Source organism: Mustela nivalis (genome assembly GCF_964662115.1).
Source record: "Mustela nivalis genome assembly, chromosome: 12".
NCBI lineage: Eukaryota > Metazoa > Chordata > Mammalia > Carnivora > Mustelidae > Mustela > Mustela nivalis.
Genome location: NC_139031.1, coordinates 86,035,077 through 86,052,020, shown reverse-complemented (window position 1 = coordinate 86,052,020; position 16,944 = coordinate 86,035,077).

Here is a 16,944-nt window from a genome sequence, read left to right as displayed (position 1 = left end):
GTTATAATCCATTGCTACCATTTATTATTATTATTTATTATTTATTTATTTTTGCTCAACTTGTCCTCAGTTTAGGTAGTGGAAGCCTATTTAAGCTGACATCTATATACCTAATATGTCCTCATGTTTTGAGCATTTTCTTACTATTTAGGGCCAGAAGGTGTTCCGGTCTCATGTATTATCCCTCCCCTGCCCAGAATCAATGATTTTCCCAAAAATTGCTCGTTTTTTTATGGGAAAATGGTATTTAGACGAGATTGGGCATGTTCAGGGTGGTATGGCCATAGATGGGAAAATGGTATTTAGAAATAAATATTTGAGTACAAGATGTTCTCATCAGTTTTGGGATGTGTGATTCTAAATATATGTATTTATAAATACTTATTTGTGTCTATTTCCATATTTATCTGAAATATGTATGAAAATTTATAACTTAATGCTGGTGATTTGTTTGTTTATATTACATTTTGAGATGCCCACCACCATCACTCTTTATTCATTTAAATTTCTTTTTTATTCTTTTTTCCTCCCTCCCTCCTTCCATCTCTTTCCTTCTCTCCCCTCTCTCCCTCCTTTTCCTCCTCCTCATTCTTCTTATAGTTATTGTCTCCTGACTTAATATGTGGCTATTTCATATGATGAAAGGCAGCAACTCTGGGATCTGAAGGACCAAGTACAATTCCTGGCACTACTAATTTCCAACCATGTGATTATTGGCAAAAAGTCTCTCACAATAACAGATCCTCAACAAAACAAAATGCTCTCCAGGCTCAATCCCTGGGATCAGGCTTAATCGTTTTCCTTTGAAATTCTCGGGTTTTAAAAGCAAGTTTATTTCTCAATCCTGACTTCAGTTCAAGTCTTCCTTTTATCAGAATGCACAGGCAATCTATCTTCCCAAAGCTGTTCTCAGTTCTTCTATGGGAGCAATTTAACTACTGTTTCTTTTCTAGTTAATTCTTTTTTAATAATATACTGTATTCAGGACATCTGGGTAGCTCAGCTAGCTAAGCTTCTGACTCTTGATTTCAGCTCAGATAGTGAATTCAGGGTCATAAGATCAAGCTGAACCCCCCTCTTCCCTGCACGTGGGGCTCAGCACTCAGTGGGGAGTCTGCTTGAGGATTTTTCTCCGTTGGCCCTTCCCCCTGATCACACTCTCTCTCTAAAAGAAATAAATCTTTAAAATAAAGATTATTTTAAATCTTTAAAATAAAAACAGTAAACTATTTTAAAATAAAATACAATAAACTCTATTCAAGCATAACAATTATAAAGATTAAAAAAAAAAACTATGTGCTGTATGATTATCATAAAGTGAACAAAACTGTAAATAGTCCCCTAGATGGAGAAAAACAACATTACCAGCACCTAAAAGACCCCTGTGCCCCCTCCTGATTATTATATCCATCTTCCTTCCTAATGGTAACCACTGTCATGAATTCTAATATCACAGATAAATAATATCATGAATAAAATTTGAATTTTTTATAAGTGTTTATTCCTTCATATGCCATTCCTTCATATAAATTGTTTTCCAAATTGTTTATACAAATTTATACTTCTGGCAGCAGTGTTTGACAGTTTCAGTTACTCCACACCCTTGCCAACACATGTTAATAGTATTTTTAATTTTATTCTTTTAGAAGTATAGTCATATGTCATTGTTATTCTAATTTGCATCTAATTTGCATTATTATCTCTGATAATAATGATTTGAGAACCTTTTCATTTGTTTCTTTGCCATATGTTTAACATCTTCTGTGAAGTGCCTGTTCAAGATTTTATTTTGCTTTTTTATTTTTATTTTTATTTTTTAATTATTTTTTATAATTTTTTATTTTTTTTTAATAAACATGTATTTTTTATCCCCAGGGGTACAGGTCTGTGAATTGCCAGGTTTACACACTTCACACACTCACCATAGCACATACCCTCCCCAATGTCCATAACCCCACCCCCTTCTCCCAAACCCCCTCCCCCCAGCAACCCTCAGTTTGTTTTGTGAGATTAAGAGTCACTTATGGTTTGTCTCCCTCCAAATCCCATCTTGTTTCATTTATTCTTTCCTACCCCCTTAACCCCCCATGTTGCATCTCCACTTCCTCATATCAGGGAGATCATATGATAGTTGTCTTTATCCACTTGAATTATTTCACTAAGCATGATACCCTCTAATTCGATCCATGTCGTCGCAAATGGCAAGATTTCATTTCTCTTGATGGCTGCATAGTATTCCATTGTGTATATATACCACATCTTCTTTATCCATTCATCTGTTAATGGACATCTAAGTTCTTTCCATAATTTGGCTATTGTAGACATTGCTGCTATAAACATTCGGGTGCATGTGCCCCTTCAGATCACTACATTTGTATATTTAGAATAAATGCCCAGTAGTGCTATTGCTGGGTCATAGGGTAGCTCTATTTTCAACATTTTGAGGAACCTCCATGCTGTTTTCCAGAGTGGTTGCACCAGCTTGCATTCCCACCAACAGTGTAGGAGGGTTCCCCTTTCTCCGCATCCTCACCAGCATCTGTCATTTCCTGACTTGTTTATTTTAGCCATTCTGACTGCTGTGAGGTGATATCTCATTGTGGTTTTGATTTGTATTTCCCTGATGCCGAGGGATATGGAGCACTTTTTCATGTGTCTGTTGGCCATCTGGATGTCTTCTTTGCAGAAATGTCTGTTAATGTCCTCTGACCATTCCTTGATTGGATTATTTGTTCTTTGGGTGTTGAGTTTGCTAAGTTCTTTATAGATTTTGGACACTAGCCCATTATCTGATATGTCATTTGCAAATATCTTCTCCCATTCTGTCAGTTGTCTTTAGGTTTTGTTAACTGTTTACTTTGCTGTGCAAAAGCTTTTGATCTTGATGAAATACCAATAGTTCATTTTTAACGTTGCTTCCCTTGCCTTTGGTGATGTTGGAAGATGTTTCTGCAGCTGAGGTCGAAGAGGTTGCTGCCTGTGTTCTTCTCAAGGATTTTGATGGGTTCCTTTCTCACGTTGAGGTCCTTCATCCATTTTGAGTCTATTTTTGTGTGTGATGTAAGGAAATGGTCCAATTTCATTTTTCTGCATGTGGCTGTCCAATTTTCCCAACACCATTTATTGAAGAGGCTGTCTCTTTTCCATTGGACATTCTTTCCTGCTTTGTCGAAGATTAGTTGACCATAGAGTTGAGGGTCTATTTCTGGGCTCTCTATTCTGTTCCATTAATATGTGTCTGTTTTTGTGCCAGTACCATGCTGTCTTGATGATGATGGCTTTGTAATAGAGCTTGAAGTCCAGAATTGTGATGCCACCAACTTTGGCTTTCTTTTTCAATTTTCCTTTGGCTATTCGAGGTCTTTTCTGGTTCCATATAAATTTTAGGATTATTTGTTCCATTTCTTTGAAAAAAATGGATGGTACTTTGATAGGAATTGCATTAAATGTGTAGATTGCTTTAGGTAGCATAGACATTTTCACAAGTTTATTCTTCCAATCCAGGAGCATGGAACATTTTTCCATTTCTTTTTGTCTTTCTCAATTTCTTTCATGAGAACTTTATAGTTTTCTACAAATAGATTCTTTGGCTAGGTTTATTCCTAAGTATCTTATGGTTTGGGGTGCAATTGAAAATGGAATTGACTCCTTAATTTCTCTTTCTTCTGTCTTGTTTTTGGTGTAGAGAAATGCAACTGATTTCTGTGCATTGATTTTATATCCTGACACTTTACTGAATTCCTATATAAGTTCTAGCAGTTTTGGAGTGGAGTCTTTTGGGTTTTCCACATATAGTATTATATCATCTGCAAAGAGTGATAATTTGACTTCTTCTTTGCCAATTTGGATGCCTTTAGTTTCCTTTTGTTGTCTGATTGCTGAGGCTAGGACCTCTAGTACTATGTTGAATAGCAGTGGTGATAATGGACATCCCTGCCGTGTTCCTGACCTTAGCGGAAAAGCTTTCAGGTTTTCTCCATTGAGAATGATATTTGTGGTGGGTTTTTCATAGATGGCTTTGATAATATTGAGATATGTGTCCTCTATCCCTACACTTTGAAGAGTTTTGAACAGGAAGGGATGCAGTACTTTGTCAAATGCTTTTTCAGCATCTATTGAGAGTATCATATGGTTCTTGTTCTTTCCTTTATTGATGTGTTGTATCACATTGATTGATTTGCGGATGTTGAACCAACCTTGCAGCCCTGGAATAAATCCCACTTGGTCGTGGTGAATAATCCTTTTAATGTACTGTTGAATCCTATTGGCTAGTATTTTGGCGAGAATTTTCGCATCTGTGTTCATTAAGGATATTGGTCTGTAGTTCTCTTTTTTGATGGGATCCTTGTCTGGTTTTGGGATCAAGGTGATGCTGGCCTCATCAAATGAGTTTAGAAGTTTTCCTTCCATTTCTATTTTTTGGAATAGTTTCAGGAGAATAGGAATTACTTCTTTAAATGTTTGGTAGAATTCCCTGAGGAAGCTGTCTGGTCCTGGGCTTTTGTTTGTTTGGAGATTTTTGATGACTGTTTCAATCTCCTTACTGGTTATGGGTCTGTTCAGGCTTTCTATTTCTTCCTGGTTCAGTTGTGGTAGTTTATATGTCTCTAGGAATGCATCCATTTCTTCCAGATTGTCAAATTTGTTGGCGTAAAGTTGCTCATAATATGTTCTTATAATTGTCTGTATTTCTTTGGTGTTAGTTGTCATCTCTACTCTTTCATTCATGATTTTATTTATTTGGGTTCTTTCTCTTTTCTTTTTGATAAGTCTGGCCAGGGGTTTATCAATCTTATTAATTCTTTCAAAGAACCAGCTCCTAGTTTCGTTGATTTGTTCTATTGTTTTTTGGTTTCTATTTCATTGATTTCTTCTCTGATCTTTATTATTTCTCTTCTCCTGCTGGGCTTAGGGTTTCTTTCTTGTTCTTTCTCCAGCTCCTTTAGGTGTAGGGTTAGGTTGTGTACCTGAGACCTTTCTTGTTTCTTGAGAAAGGCTTGTACCGCTATATATTTTCCTCTCAGGACTGCCTTGCTGTGTCCCAGATTTTGAACCATTGTGTTTTCATTACCATTTGTTTCCAGGAATTTTTTCAATTCTTATTTAATTTCCTGGTTGACCCATTCATTCTTCAGAAGGATGCTGTTTAGTCTCCATGTATTTGGGTTCTTTCCAAATTTCCTCTTGTGATTGAGTTCCAGCTTCAGAGCATTGTGGTCTGAAAATGTGCAGGGAATGATCCCAATCTTTTGATACCGGCTGAGACCTGATTTAGGACCGAGGATGTGATCTATTCTGGAGAATGTTCCATGTGCACTAGAGAAGAATGTGTATTCTGTTGCTTTGGGATGAAATGTTCTTAATATATCTGTGATGTCCATTTGGTCCATTGTGTCATTTAAGTCTTTTATTTCCTTGTTGCTTTATTTCCTTTTCCTTGGATGATCTGTCCATTTCAGTGAGGGGGGTGTTAAAGTCCCCTACTATTATTGTATTATTGTTGATGTGTTTCTTTGATTTTGTTATTAATTGGTTTATATAGTTGGCTGTTCCCACGTTGGGGGCATAGATATTTAAAATTGTTAGATCTTCTTGTTGGACAGACCCTTTGAGTATGATATAGTGTCCTTCCTCATCTCTTATTATAGTCTTTGGCTTAAAATCTAATTGATCTGATATAAGGATTGCCACTTCTGCTTTCTTCTGATGTCTATTAGCATGGTAAATTCTTTTCCACCCCCTCACTTTAAATCTGGAGGTTTCTTCAGGTTTAAAATGAGTTTCTTGGAGGCAACATATAGATGGGTTTTGTTTTTTTATCCATTCTGATACCCTGTGTCTTGTGATTGGGGCATTTAGCCCATTAACATTCAGGGTAACTATTGAGAGATATGAATTTAGTGCCATTGTATTGTCTGTAAGGTGACTGTTACTGTATATTGTCCTGTTCCTTTCTGATCTACTACTTTTAGGCTCTCTCTTTGCTTAGAGGTTCCCTTTCAATATTTCCTGTAGGGCTGGTTTGGTGTTTGCAAATTCTTTCAGTTTTTGTTTGTCCTGGAAGCTTTTAATCTCTCCTTCTATTTTCAATGATAGCCTAGCTGGATATAGTATTCTTGGCTGCATGTTTTTCTCGTTTAGTGCTCTGAATATATCATGCCAGCTCTTTCTGGTCTTCCAGGTCTCTGTGGATAAGTCTGCTGCCAATCTAATATTTTTACCATTGTATGTTACAGACTTCTTTCCCTGGGCTGCTTTCAGGATTTTCTGTCACTAAGACTTATAAATTTTACTATTAGGTGACAGGGTATGGACCTATTCTTATTGATTTTGAGGGGCATTCTCTGCACCTCCTGGATTTTGATGCTTGTTCCTTTTGCCATATTGGGGAAATTCTCCCCAGTAATTCTCTCCAGTATACCTTCTGCTCCCCTCTCTCTTTCTTCTTCTGGAATCCCAATTATTCCTATGTTGTTTCGTCTTATGGTGTCACTTATCTCTCAAATTCTCCCCTCATGGTCCAGTAGCTGTTTGTCCCTCTTTTGCTCAGCTTCTTTATTCTCTGTCATTTGGTCTTCTATATTGCTAATTCTTTCTTCTGCCTCATTTATCCTAGCAATGAGAGCCTCCATTTTTTTATTGCACCTCATTAATAGCTTTTTTTTATTTCAACTTGGTTAGATTTTACTTCTTTTATTTCTCCAGAAAGGGCTTTTTTATCTCCCAAGAGGGTTTCTCTAATATCTTCCATGCCTTTTTTGAGCCCAGCTAGAACCTTGAGACTCATCATTCTGAACTCTAGATCTGACATATTACCAATGTCTGTATTGATTAGGTCCGTAGCCACTGGTACTGCCTCTTGGTTTGTTTGTTTGTTTTTGTTGTGAATTTTTCTGCCTTGTCATTTTGTCCAGATAAGAGTATATGAAGGAGCAAGTAAAATACCAAAAGGGTATCAACAGCACCAGGAAAATATCCTTTAACCAAATCAGAAGAGACCCCCAAATCGTGGGGGGGGGGGGTGGAGAAAGGGGATAAAAAGAGGTTCAGAAAAAAAAAGAAAACAAAAAGAAAAGAAGCAATTAAAAAAAAAGAAAATGAATAAAGAGAATGTATAAAAAAGAAAAATATATATATTAGATAAACTAGTTAAAAAACGTTAAAAAAGAAAAGGGTAAAAGTTTAAAAAAAATTTAGCAGAAGAAGAGAAAAAAATTTAAATAAGAAAAAAAATTAAATTAACTGCAAGACTAAAGAATCATGGGGAGAAAGTCATGAGTTTCTTGCTTTGCTTTCACCTCCTCTGGAATTCTGCTGCTCTCCTTGGTATTGAAACTGCACTCCTTGGTAGGTGAACTTGGTCCTGGCTGGATTTCTTGTTGACCTTCCGGGAGGGGGGCCTGTTGTAGTGATTCTCAAGTGTCTTTGCCCCAGGCGGAATTGCACCGCCCTTACGAGGGGCCAGGCGGAGTAAGCCGATCGGGTTTGCTTTCGGAAGCTTTTGTTCCCTGAGTGTTTTCCGTATAGTTCCGGAGGACGGGAATGAAAATGGCAGCCTCCTGGTCTCTGGCCTGGAGGAGCCGAGAGCCTGGGGCCCCACTCCTCAGTGCGCCCTCAGAGAACAACGCCCAATTACTCCCGTCTCAGTGGCTTCTGCCGCTCTCTGAGCTCACTGAGCCTGCAACCGGTTCAAGGTAACCCTTAGCTGGGAGCTCACTCCTCGGCTCTGTCTCTGTAGCCAGCTTCCCCATTCCAATACCTGCAAGCTCTGCGACACTCTGACACCCCCGATCCTTTTGTGACCCTGCGGGACCTAAGGCCACGCTGACCCCGCGTGGGCTTCACCCCGGTTTAGCCTCTGGAGCAATGTCCCTCAGTGGAACAGACTTTTAAATGTCCCGATTTTCTGCTCCGTTGCTCCACTGCTTGCCGGGAGCCAGTCCCTCCCCCCAGGGTCTATCTTCCCATCGCCTTGGATTCACTTCTCCGCCAGTCCTACCTTTCAGAAAGTGGTTGATTTTCTGTTTGTAGAATTGCTGTTCTTCTCTTTGATCTGCCATTGGATTTGTAGGTGTTTGCAATCTTTAGATGAGCTATCTAGCTGATCGCCTGCTAGGTGAAGTAGTCTCAGCGTGCTACTTCTCCACCATCTTGACTCCTCTCCCCTATTTTGCCTTTTTAAAATGGACACACAATGTTATATTAGTTTCAAAGGTACAATATAGTGATTCGACAACTCTATAAGATATACTGTGCTCACCACAGGTGTAGCTACCACCTACCACTGTACAATGCTACTTTAATACCATTGACTGTATTCCCTAAGCTGTACCTTTCATCCCTGTGACTTATGAATTCCATAACTGGAAGCAAATATGTCTCACTACCCTTCACCCATTTTACCCATCCACCGAGCCCCTTCCCTCTGGCAACCATTATTTCCTTGTATTTATGGCTCTGTTTCTGCTTTTTGTTCCTTTGTTCATTTGGTTTTTTTGTTTGTTTGTTTCATTTTGTTTTAATATGTTTCACATATCAGTGAAATTATATGGTATTTCTTTCTCTGACTTTTTTTCACTTAACATAATACCTTCTAGGTCCTTCAACATCATCACAAATAGCAAGATCCCATTTTTTTTTTTTAGACATATTTATTGGGGGGGAGGGGAGGGACAGAAGAAGAGGTAGAGAATCACAAGCAGGCTCCCTGCTGAGCACAGAGTCCAACACAAGGCTCAATCCCAGAACCCTGGGATCACAACCTGATCCCAAACCAAGACTCAGATGCTTAACTGACTAAGCCACCCAGGCACCTCAGATCCCATTCTTTTTAATGGCTGAGTAATATACCATTGTGTATATATACTGTGTATATATACTGTGTCTTCTTTATCTGTTCAATTACTGATGGATATTTAGATTGCTTGCATATCTTGGCTATTGTAAATAATCCTGCAGTAAATATAGGAGTGTGTGTGACTTTCTGAATTAGTTTTTCCTTTTCTTTGGGTAAATACTCAGTAGTGGAATTATTAGATCATATGGTATTTCTATTTTTAAATTTTTGAGGAAACTATATACTGTTTTCCAAAGTGACCACACTAATTTACATTCCCACCAAGAGTGCACAAAAGTTCCTTTTTTCCACAGTCTCTCCAATATTTGTTATATCTTGTCATTTTTCATTTAGCCATTCTGCCAGGTATAAGGTGATATCTCATTGTGGTTTTAATTTGCATTTCTGTGATAATTGGTGACGTTAAACATCTTTTCACATATCTGTTGGTCACTGTATGTCTTCTTTGGAAAGATGTCTATTCAGGTCCTTTGTCTATTTTTTATTTGGGTTTTTGTTTTGTTTTGAGTAAGTTCTTCATATATTTCGGATATTAACTCCTTATTGTATATATTATTTGTAAATATCTTCTCCCATTCAGTAGGTTACCCTTTTATTTTGTGAATGGCTACCTTTGCTATGAAAAAAACTTTTTATTTTGATGTATTCCCAATAGTTTATTTTTGCTTGTGTTTCCCTTGCCAAAGAAGACATATTTAGAAAAATATTGCTATGATCAAAGTCAAAGAGATTACTGCTTATGATTTCTTCTAGGGGTTTTTTGGTTTCAGGTCTTACATTTAGATCTTTCATCCATTTTGAGTTTATTTTTGTGTGTGTTAGAAGATAGTAGTCCAGCTTCATTCTTTTGCATATAGCTGTTCATTTTTCATAGCACCATTTATTGAAGAGACTCTCTTTCGCCTATTGTATATTCTTGCCTCCTTTGTCATTAATTAGTTGACCATATGAATGTGGGTTTACTTCTGGGCTCTTAATTCTGTTCCATTGATCTATGTGTCTATTTTTGCATCAGTACCATACTGGTTTTTTTTTTAAGATTTTATTTATTTATTCGACAGACAAAGATCACAGTAGGCAGAGAGGCAGGCAGAGAGAGAGGAAGGGAAGCAGGCTCCCTGCTGAGCAGAGAGCCCAATGCGGGGCTTGATCCCAGGACCCTGAGATCATGACCTGAGCTGAAAGCAGAGGCTTTAACCCACTGAGCCACCCAGGCACCCCCAGTACCATACTGTTTTGATTACTGTAGCTTGTGGTATTTCTTGAATCTGGGATTGTAATACCTCCAGCTTTGGTCCTTTTTTCTCAAGATAGTTTTGGCTACAGGGTCTTTTGTGATACCATATAAATTTTGGGATTATTTGTATGGACATTTTCACAATACAGATTCTTCCAATTCATGAGCATGGTATGTCTTTCCATTTGTTTCTGTTGTTTTTAATTACTTTCATGAGTGTTTTATATTTTTCAGAGTACAAGTCTTTCATCTCCTTGATTACATTTATTCTTTTTGATGAAAAATAATACAGTTTTTGTATTTTATTCTTTTTGGTGGAATTGCAAATGAGTTGTCTTAATTTCTCTTTCCACTATTTCGTTATTAGTGTATAGAAGTGCAGAGGTTTCTGTATATTAATTTTGTATCCTACAACTTAATTCACTTATTTCTTTTTTTTTCTAATTTATTTTTTATTTTCAGCATAACAGTATTCATTGTTTTTGCACCACACCCAGTGTTTCATGCAATCCGTGCCCTCTATAAATACCCACCACCTGGTACCCCGACCTCCCCCCCCCCCGCCCCTTCAAAACCCTGATTGTATTTCAGAGTCCATATTCTCCTCATGGTTCACCTCCCCTTCCAATTTCCCCCAACTCCCTTCTCCTCTCTAACTCCCCATGTCCTCCATGCTATTTGTTATGCCCCATAAATAAGTGAAACCATATGATAACTGACTCTCTCTGCTTGACTTATTTCACTCAGCATAATATCTTCCAATCCCGTCCATGTTGCTACAAAAGTTGGGTATTCGTCCTTTCTGATGGAGGCATAATACTCCATAGTGTATATGGACCACATCTTCCTTATCCATTCACCCGTTCACTTATTATTTCTAATAGCTCTTTGGTGGAGTTTTTAGGATTAGCTATGTATAGTGTCATGTCACTTGCAAATAGGGACAGTTTTACTTCTTTCCTACAAATTTGGATGCTTTTTATTTCTTTTTCTTGTCTGATTGCTATGGCTAGGATCTCCAGCACTATGCTGAATAAAAGTGGCAAGAGTGGACCTCCTTGTCTTGTTTCTGATCTTAAAGGAAAAGCTCTCCATTTTCACTGCTGAGTGTGATGTTAGCTCTGAGTTTGTCATATATGACTTTTTATTATGTTGAGGTATGTTTCTGTAAACTCACTTTGTTAAGAGTTTTCATCATGACTAGATGTTTAATTTTGTCAAATGTTGTTTCTGCATTTAATGGAAATATAATACAATTTTTATCTTTCATTTGTATTAACAAATCGCACTGATTGATTTGCATATATTAAAACATCCTTGCATCCCCAGAATAAATTCTACTGGATCACGGGGAGTGATCTTTTTAATATATTGTTGACTGTGCTTTGCTGATATTTTGTTGAGGATTTTTACATTAACACTCATTAAGGCTATTTAGTTTTCTCTTTTACTTTCTTTCTCTCTCTCTCTCTCTCTTTTTTGATAGTTTCTTGTCTGGTTTTGATATCAGGGTAATGCTGACCTAGGTTTTCTTTCCTTTTTTATTTTTTGGAATAGTTTGAGGACAGTGGATGTTAACTCTTTTTTAAATGTTCGGTAAAATTCACCTTTGAATCTATCTGGTTCTAAACACTTGTTTGTTGGGAGTTTTGTGATTGCTTGCTTAATTTTATTACTAGTATTTGGTCTTTTCAGATTTTCTATTTATTTCCTGATTTAATTTTCAACGATTGTATGTTTCTATGAATTCAGTTTTTTTAGGTTCTTTAATTTGTTGATATATGATTTTTCATAGTCACTCTTATCGTCCTTTGTATTTCTGTGTTGCTGGCTGTTACTTCTCCTCTTTCATTTCTGATGTTATTTATTTAGGTCCTCTCTCTTTCTTGATAACTCTGGCTAAAGATTTATCAATTTTATTGATCTTTTCAAAGAACCAGCACTTGGTTTCTTTGGTCTTTCCTATTTTTTTGTCTTTATTTCACTTATTTCTGTTGATCTTTATTATTATGTCTTCCTTCTGCTTACCTTGGGCTTTACTCATTCTTCCTTTTCTAATTCCTTTGGGTACAAGGTTAGATTTTTTTATTTGAATTTTTTCTTGTTTCTTGAGGTAGGTGTGTATCACTATAAATTTCCCTCTTTGAACTGCTTTCATGGCATCCCAAAGATGTTGGACAATTATGTTTTCATGTGCTTTTGACTCCATGTATTTTTTAAATTTTCTTTTTTGATTTATTCTTTGACCATTGGTTGTTTAGCAGCATGTTGTTTAGCCTTCACATGTGGCTTCGCAGTTTTCTTCTTGCGGTTGAGTTCTAATTTGATACCATTTGGCTGGAAAAGATGTATGACATGATTTCAGTCTTCCTAAATATATTGAGACTTGTTTTGTTCTCTAATTCGTGATCTATCCTGGAGAATTCCAGGTGCACTTGAAAAGGATATGAATTTTGGTAGTTTTGTATAGAATGTTTTCTATATGACTTTTAGGTCCATCTGGTCTAATGTGTCATTCAAAACTACTATTTCCTTGTTGATTTTATAACTGGTCTAACCATTCATGTAAGTGGGGTGTTAAAGTACCCTACTATTATATTTTTACCATCAATTTCTCCTTTTATGTCTTTTAATGTTTGCCCTATGTATTTAGGTGCTCCAATGTTGGGTGCATAGGTATTTATAATTATCACATCCTCTTGTTGGATTGATCCTGTCATTATATCAGCACTCCTTTGTCTCATTACAGTCTTTGTTTTAGAGTCTGTCTGATATGAATATTGCTGCCCCCCCTTTGTTTTTGCTTCCATTTGAATGATATATCTGTTTCCATTCCATTACTTTCAGTCTGTACATGTCTTTAGGTTCAAAGTGAGTCTTTTTTTAGGCAGCAAATAGATGGGTCTTGTTTTCTTATCCATTCTGTCACCCTGTGTTTTATGATTAGAGCATTTAGACCATTTATATTTAAAGTGCTATTAATAGGTATGTACTTACTGCCAGTTACAATTTTTTTCTGATTGGTTTTGTAGTTCTTCTCTGCTCCTTTCATCTTCTCTTGCTCTTTCTTCTTGGGATTTACGATACTCTTTAATGTTATGCTTGTTTTCCTTTCTCTTTATTTTTCACATATCTACTATAGGTTTTTGGTCTGTGGTTATCATAAGGCTTATGTATAACATCCTACATATATAGCAAACTATCTTAAGTTCAAGGTCACTTAAGTTTGAGCACATTTTAAGAGAACTTCATTTTACTATGTGCCTCATTGTTTTATATATATATGTATATATATATATATATATACATATATATATAAAATTTTTATATATACATATATATGATCATATATATATAATATAGTCATATTTTACATCTTTTAAAAAATATTTTACGTCTTTTTATTATCTGAGTCCCCTTAAATAATTTTTTTTATTTCTTTTCAGCGTAACAGTGTTCATTGTTTTTGCACCACACCCAGTACTCCATGCAATCTGTGCCCTCTCTAATACCCACCACCAGGTTCCCCCAACCTCCCACCCCTGGCCCCTTCAAAACCCCCAGATTGTTTTTCAGAGTCCACAGTCTCTCATGGTTCACCTCCCCTTCCAATTTCCCCCAACTCCCTTCTCCTCTCCATCTCCCCTTGTCCTCCATGCTATTTGTTATGCTCCACAAATAAGTGAAACCATATGATAATTGACTCTCTCTGCTTGACTTATTTCACTCAGCATAATCTCTTCCAGTCCCATCCATGTTGCTACAAAAGTTGGGAATTCATCCTTTCTGATGGAGGCATAATACTCCATAGTGTATATGGACCACATCTTCCTTATCCATTCGTCCATTGAAGGGCATCTTGGTTCTTTCCACAGTTTGGCGACTGTGGCCATTGCTGCTATAAACATTGGGGTACAAATGGCCCTTCTTTTCACTACATCTGTATCTTTGGGGTAAATACCCAGTAGTGCAATTGCCCTTAACTAATTCTTCAGGTGTTATTGACTGTACTACTTTAGTCTTTATTTTATTTTATTTTTTTATTTTTTAATTTTTTAAGAGATTTTATTTGTTTATTTGACAGAGATCACAAGTAGGCAGAGAGGCAGGCAGAGAGAGGAGGAAGCAGGAAGCAGGCTCCTTGCTGAGCAAAGAACCTGATGCAGAGCTCAATCCCAGGACCCTGGGATCATGACCTGATCTGAAAGCAGAGGCTTTAACCCATTGGGCCACCCAGGTGCCCCTTTAGTCTTTTTTTTGTTTTTAAGATTTTATTTATTTATTTGGCAGAAAGAGAGACAGTGAGAGAAAGAATATAAGCAGGGGGAATAGGAAAGGAAGAAGCAGGCTTCCTTCTAAGCAGGGAGCCTAATGCAAGCCTTGATCCCAGGACCCTGGGATCATGACCTGAGCCAAAAGCAGACACTTAATGACTGAACCACCCAGGTGCCACCTCTTTTTTTTTTTTTAATGTTCTCTTTTAACCATCATACTAGCTTTATAAGTGACTGCCTTACTACCTTTACTGTGTGTTTACTTTAACTTATGAACATTTTTCCTCTCTTAATTTTTTTTGCTTCTAGTTACATCTTTTTCTTTTCCACTTAAATAAGTTCCTTTAATATTTCTTGTAAAGCCAGATTATTGGTGGTAATCTTATTTAACTTCTCTTAGCCTGGGAAACTCTATGTCTCTTTCAAATTTTTAATGATAATCTTGCCAGGTACAGCATTCTTCATTATAGTTTTTTTTTTCTTTTATCACTTTGAATATATCATGCCATTTACTTCTGACATGCAGTATTTCTGATGAAAACTTGGCCAGTAGCCTTATGTGGTTTCCTTTGTACATTACTAATAGCTTCTCTCTTGTTCCTTTGAAATTCTCTGTCTTTAATTTTTTACGTTTTAATTACTAAATTACTAAATTTAATTACTAATGTGTCATGGTGGAACCTCCTTGGGTTCATCTTCATTGAAACTCTCTGTGTTTCCTAAACCTGTGTATCTGTTTCCTTCCCTATTTTATGGAAGTTCTCATTTATTATATCTTCAAGTAAGTTTTCTGTCCCCTTTCTTCTTTCCTTTCCTTCTGGGACCCCTATAATGCAAATGTTTGTTCACTTGGTGTTGTTCAGAATATCCTATAACTATTCTTTTTAAATTCTTTTTTCTTCTTGCTGTTAACTTGGGTGCTTTCCATTACTCTGTCTTCCAGATCATTGATCCATCCTTCTGAATTTTTTAACCTGCTGTTGTTTCCTTCTAGTGTAATTTTCATTTTGGTTATTGTTTATTGTATTCTTCAACTCTGATTGGTTCTTTTTTATATTTTCTATCTCTTTGTTGAAGTTCTCACTGAGTCTTTCCACTCCTTTCTCCAGTGTGGTGACCATCCTTATGACCATCTCTTTGAATTCTTTATCAGGTAGATTTTGTTCATTTCATTCGGTCCTTTTTCTGATGTTTTGTCTTTTTATTTCATTTGGAGCATATTCCTCTGTTTCCTCATTTTCTTGACTTTCTGCATTTGTTTCTATGAATTAGGTGGAACAACTACTTCTCCTAAACTGGAAGTAATGGTATGTGTAAAGTCTGTATAGACTCGGTGTGCCTGATGACTTTGGCTGGCTGGCTGGAGCTGTGGTTTGTGTGGTTTGTGGGTCCCAGAGCACTCTGTGCTGGAGCTGCCCTGGTGATATGGCCAGAGCTGAAGTGGGCATGGCTCTGGGTCTCTTTATGCAGAGGGTACCTGCAGGACTGGTGAAGCTAAAGTGGGTAGGTGCTAGTCATGGGCTTCCAGGGCCCTCTGCACAAAGGGCTTCCTGGCAGAACAGCTGAAACAGAAATAGGTGCTCAGCAGAGGGGTTGCTCAGGCAGGCAGTTGGACCCAAGGAGTTCCAGGACACTCCTCACACAGAGCACTCCAGCAGTGTAGCCAGAGCCAAAGGCAGCTGGAGCCAAAGCAGGCACTAGTCAGAAGGTCCCAGAGTGCTCTGCATTAAGGATACCCAACCATATCATTTAGAATTAAGTGTGGTTGGTCTGGAGTGTTTCAGGCAGGGTACCTTGTGCCTGTGTCACCTTGACAAGATGGTCGAAACTGTAGTGAGCAGTGACTATGGCTATCATAGTGTATGCTACACTGGGACTGTCTTGGTGGAACAGCTTGGACTGGTGTGGGTTAGGAGCCTGGGGATCACTGAAGCAAGTCAACTATGGCTCCTGGACGCTGCTTGAGTCTGTTCTAGGAAGGTGGAGGGAGAATGTACACCATGGCACCAACCCTTCTTACTTAGAGACAGTCCCAGGAACCCCTCCCTCCCCTCTCCACCACCATGTAGCAGGGTTCTAGGGTTGGTTTTCATATATTCAAGTCACTCCTTTAAGCCACAGCTTTTTTTTTTTTTGTGCCCCAGGGTGGACAATGTGTTCATAGTCCCTCAATACTATCTCTCCCCACTGCAGCTTGCAGCATTGGAGGGTCAAGTTCCCTTCATTACCATGTCTCCATCCCTCTTGCTGTTCTCTATGTGGTCTCTTTATCTTCTGTTGTGTAGAAGCTATTCTATCAGCCCTAAGTTCTTCTTTAGGAGGAATTGCTTCATAAATAAGTGTAGATTTAGTGTCCATTGAGGAGGTGAGTTCAGAGTCTTCTTACATCACCATTTGGACCAGAGGAATCCTTGTTAATTCTTTACTGTCATACAGGTGCATCAGCTCCCAGTTACCTGGGCACTTTGGTTCTATGTGATGTCATTTTCTACTCCATTTTCATTTATCTCCTTTATCTGTTAAATAATTGTCTGCTTATCATCCATTTATCTATCTACTTATCTACCCATCCATCC